The sequence below is a fragment of the Eulemur rufifrons genome, chromosome 8 (assembly GCF_041146395.1).
Source record: "Eulemur rufifrons isolate Redbay chromosome 8, OSU_ERuf_1, whole genome shotgun sequence".
Taxonomy (NCBI): Eukaryota; Metazoa; Chordata; class Mammalia; order Primates; family Lemuridae; genus Eulemur; species Eulemur rufifrons.
In genome coordinates this window covers 25,670,101-25,675,570 of record NC_090990.1, presented here as the reverse complement: position 1 = coordinate 25,675,570, position 5,470 = coordinate 25,670,101, and positions in this window count along the sequence as shown.

The following is a 5,470-nucleotide window of genomic DNA, read 5'->3' as shown; positions in this document are numbered from 1 at the left end:
TCAGGATTATATATAAAATCTCCTAATTTTAAATTTTACAATAATTTACTTTTTTTTTAACCTGTGAGATTCAAAACACACCCACGCACACACATATCTGTTGGCTCAGTATAGCCCGGGGTGTCAGTTGCTCTGGCCTCAGGACAACAATACCATCCCTGTTCACCTTTCCTCCAGGAACCTTGATTTCTTTTTGGTAGGATACCTACCCTTTCCCTAGTGACAAAAGCCTATTTGGGCAAAGGGCAGTGTTGGTTGACATGTCATCCAAAAGTTTATAATGGCCAAATCTGGGTCTTGTGGGTCTGAGTGTATGCAGGTGCTTGCTAAGCCTTTGAAACAAGTCTTGCAGATCACTACACGCCCCCTCCCCTTGCTTTACAGCAAACATCGAACACGGTACAACCAAATAAACATCACACTGCGATTCTGCATGCATGTGAATCCTTTAAGCAAACAAGTTGAGCAAGTCAACAAAAATTTGGATTGGGACCTGGGTGTTGGCCACAACTTAGGTGTGAGCCTCTAGCCACGTGGCTTAATCAATCTCCTTCAGTAAACCATATGGAAAATTGGTGCTGTGTCTTCCAACTTCCTCTGGCATCCTTCATGCTAACTTTCATTTTTCAATAGCCTTACAGACTCAAGCTCATTTACAGACTTAGTTTGTGCCGTTTGCCTAAATCCCTTATCTTAATGCTCAGATTGTCCCTGCTTGGTCATCGTAACAGGGGGCGAGGGGGACTCCCTCTGGGCTGGCCTCTGCGTACATTCCAGTCTTCCCACAGGCATGTTTAAAAGCATCCTTGCCTTCCAACACCAAGACATCTCCACTCCAAGGTCTAGCACAGCTTACCCTTCAGGGAGCCCCTTCTTGCTTGTGGCACAAAGTGATTTAAAGGACTAATCCACGGTCCGTGGAACTACACGGTTATATCATGACACCTGGACCAGATGCATCAGCCCACAGGCAGCCTGAGTTATTTCAGAGATTAAGCAGAATGTTAAAGTCCTAAATTCAAGCTGTCCTTTGCGATTCAACTCCAGGACTTCCAAATTCTTTCCTATCATGCTTGAATACATGTTCCTCAATTTCTGTTCTCCTTTTCCTTTCTGAGCTCTAGCTAGCTCTTCTCTCTTTTATATATGACATACTCATCTCAGACTCAACATATCACACTAAATGTTGTCACACCAAACCATGTGTTGAATTATGATGCTGCCCGAAGCTTGAGAAACATCAACACTCAAATGCCAATCTGTTAATATTCCTTTGGGCCAATGGGGCCACGCTTCTGAGGCTCCTGCATTTAACTTCTCTACTTTATGCAATTTATTAGGAGCAGGTTTTGTAACTGATGGATTCAGGATGGTTTGTAATGGTGCCAGTTTTACTCAAGGCTCTGTATCTTCCCTAGATGAGATTGGACCTTGTCCACATGTCTCATAAAGGAATACTCACGAGGTATGCGTCTGTGTATAATGACACCACTATAAAACTTTACACATTTAAAATCGTCCTAGATCCAGTGCATTGTATATGGCCGGAATAGCACCAGTACAGACAGCACTGGATATTCCAGGCAGGCTGTGTGTGTTGGCAACTGGAGAACTCCAGCAAGTTTGCAGTTTGCTAGTGGCATCTGCTCTAACAAAACCAGAGTGATCATTTCAAAACATAAATGAGATCGTGCCTGTCCCCTACTTTAAATCCCCAATGGCTTCCCATCCCCCAGTAGTTAGGACAAAACCCCAACTTCTCATGCTGACTTAAACCCTGTGAAGCAGTAGCCCTGGGTCTGCGTCACCGGCCTCTACCCCATGCCACATCCTGCCACGTGCTCCAGTCGCCAGAGCACCTTTGCTGGAACCCTCGGGGCTCACTCCTGCCTCAGGCACTTTGTTGCCTCTGCCCAGTGGGCTCTTCCCCTAAACCACACATGGCCAGCACTGTGTTGTCATTCAGTGTCACCTCTTAAGAGACACCTCCCTGATCACCTAAAGCAGCCCCTTGGTCACTCTCTGTCTCACCATTCTGAATTCTCTGCATAGCCCTCATAATTCCCTGAGGCTTCTCTGCTGTCTCTGTTGTGTTTGTTGGCTTCGTCCCCACTGGACTCTGAGCGCAGGGATCTTGGGGGTCTTGTTCCCTGCTCTTTCCCCGGCACCTAGCACAGTGCCTGCCAATGGTGGGCGTCCCAGAAGTATTTGTTAGATGGATGGACTGTTGGAGGAAAGCAAGAAGGCAAGAGACACAGGAAGGAAAAGCCGCGCCCTGCTGCTGTCGGCTGTGCAGCGAGGGCTGCAGACATCAGGAGGCAGCCTTCGAGCTCCCTTCCTCCAGCCTGGCCAAGGGCACTGCACCCATGCCCAGCCCTGCCTGCCAAGAAGGTTGCCCCAGAGGCACAGAGAGGGCACATCCTGCCCTCTGCTTCACTCTCCCTGGAGCTGGGCTCATCTCTGACAGCAAGTGGTGGAGCGGAGGCTCAAGGAGCCAGCTCATCCATCACTCGGAGGAAAGAGCCACAAATTCTGAGGTCTCTGTCTGCACCTGTCACGCTCAAGGGTAAATGTGCCATGGCCGTGGTGCAGAGCCACTCCTCCCTGCTGACAGCTGTGCTGGCTCAGGGACTTGCCCAGTGACGAATCTGTTGTCTGCTCAGCAGCATCCACGGACCGAGGCTGGGGCCAGGGCCGGGTGGCTGCAGAGTTGGAGAAATTTATAGCCAAGTACTCCTTGGATGAACTTTGCCGGGGACAAGACAGAGGAATCCCATTGTGAATGCCCAGCCAAGGGTAGGGGCTGCCCCAGCAGAAACCACTGCCACCATCACCCTTCAGTGCCACCCTAGATGGACTGGGCAGGGTTTGGGTCGTGTCTCAGGTCCCCTATCCCCTACCCAGCTCAGACCTAGACCCCCAGGGGCTCCTCATGTTGTCCCCTGCAGACCTGAATTTAAGGGGTGGACCACTTCTGCTCCACTTGCCCTTGAGTGGCGGGCAAGGGCATCCACTTTGCAGTGAGACAGACCCTCATCTGAATTCCAGCTCCTTTCTGTACTCACCATATGACCCTGAGCCAGCTCTGCCTCCATCTCCTCCTCCTTGAAATGAGGTGACAAAAGGGTCTTCGTGAGGATGACGTGAATTTCACATGTGTGAAGTGCTCACAGGGTGCCTGGTGGGAAGTAAGCACTCGAAAGTGGCATTTGTTGCTGTCATTGTCAAGATGTTGCTGTTGTCATCATTGTCTGTGTCACAGTCTGTCTTCCCAGCCCCAAATGCACTAACTGGGAGGAGGTGGCACAGTCACCTTCGATGTTGCTGGTACGGGAAAGGAGGCTGAGAGGCAGAACTCCCCTTCCTTGGTCACAGGCTCCTGCAGCTGGAGGCTGCTTGGAAGGAGGGTGACGGGGGAGCAGCTGCAGTCCTCCAGGACTCTCCTGCAAGCCCAGAGAGCAGCCCCAGGACAGCATCCGAGGGTCTCAGGAGCAAGAGACTTCTCAAGGGGTATGTGTCCTTCAGACAGCAGCAGACAGAAAGGACGCCTTCGGGCCACCCTGCACTGGCCTCCTGCCTGCAGCCATACCCCTTCCCCTGTGGTCAGTCTGCCTGCCCACCACACCCCGCCCACCACAACCAGGCCTGCTCAGACCAACCTGTCTTCTTCCACCGTCCTCACCCATTTATCAAAGCTGACCCCCTCCTGTCCTGCCTTAGGCATGCTCTAAGTGGCAGCAGTTAATTTCACCAAGCAACACAAAGTGATGCCCTCCCCAGGGAACACGGACACATTTTCACGGGGCTCGTCCAGACTCACAGCTTTAATCAAAGGCACGGCTCTGATGGCAGAAATCCAGGCACAGTGGCAGGGCAGTGGAGGGCGACTTGGGGCCAGGCAGATGGTCAGTGCCACTACAATCATAGCTGGCAGGGGCTGCCTCCTTGGCCAACGTATATGCCCTTGAGCTTCTTGAACAGAGGTTTTCTCTGCTTCCCCTCCTCCCTCATGTGAGATGCAAAGTCAGAGAGCCCCCTGTCCCCTGGGTGGAGGCCAAGCCACAGCCTGGCCCAGCCACACGAGGCACTGCTTGCCCCCAGAATCCAGGGCCATGGTCCATCCACTCAGCCCAGCCTCCCTGGGGCTTTTTTAGTCGAGGATCAGAGGCAGGAGGGGTGAGTGGAGCTGGGCCCGGGCAGCTCTGGGCCTGGGGGAGCTACAAGCCAGCCTCTAGCCTAGTCAGCACTGTCCGTCCCCTGCAGGACAGGCCTGCTGGCTTTAATGAGGATCCAGAGCCCCCAAAGACTCCATGGTCACCGAGAGGCGGGGCAATGGCCAGCTGTTCATGCAGCAGGAACAATCAACATCTCCAGAGTAGATGACCTTGTGGCGGTCCCCAGTTGCCACCCCTCCCAAGCCCGTGGCCCGCCCTCCCTCTTACAAAGTGGGCACAGGGTTCCCCCTGGGCCAGGCAATACGACATGGGGCTCTTTCTGAGCTGAGTCCCTCACCAGGAACCCTTCGGTCCAGAAGACCCAAGAGAGGTCAGTCAGTGCCACCTCCACCTGCTGTGCAAGCTCCACTTCGACCCCTGCCCCAGGGGGAGCCTGAGGACAACTCTTCCCTTGCCGTTCAGGCGTGGATTTGTATTTATGTATTCTTTTATTTCAAAATATTAAGGGGGTACAAATGACTTTGTTACATGGATACACCTTGCATAACGTCAGACCTTTCAGCGTGCCCATCTCCAGAACAGTGTGCATTGTACTCGGTAAGTAAGTTTGTACCCCTCACCCCCTCCCGCGTTCCCCACTTCTTGGATTCCAATGACCTTTAAATCCCCTTGTGCCCACGTGTGCCCGTCATTGAGCTTCCACTTATTAGAGAGTACATGTGGTGTTTGTTTTTCCATTCCTGAGATACTTCGCTAGGATTACCGGTCTCCAGTTCCATCGCGCTGCTGCACGTTTATTGGGAGCCTCCTGCATTTCCCACAGCCAGGCAGACCCTTCCCTGGCAACCAGAGCTCGCTGGTGCAACTGAGGCAGGACGCGGCTTGACGCTGGAGAGTCGTTCCGCTCTCCCAGGTCCCCCTGGAACTTGTCTTAACCCAGTTCCTGCAAACACTCAAAGGGATCCTCCTCCCCCACACCCACCTCGTGCTAGTGTCTGGGATCATTCCAGAAAGCCTTTTTCTGACTTTTGTAGCCACTAACGCCATTTATTAAAATTTTGGGTTCGATTCCCTGCTTGGATTGCACACCTATTTAGAACGGCAAAGGTTAAAAAAAAAATATTGCCAATTTGCTGCCAATAACCAAGTGCCAGACAGGATGTGCAGCCACTAGGATTCTCATACATTGCTGATGGAAATGCAAAATCATACAGTCACCCTAGAAAACAGTCTGCCCATTTCTGAAAAGGTTTATTATACGACCCAGCAATCTCATTCCTAGCTATTTCTGTACC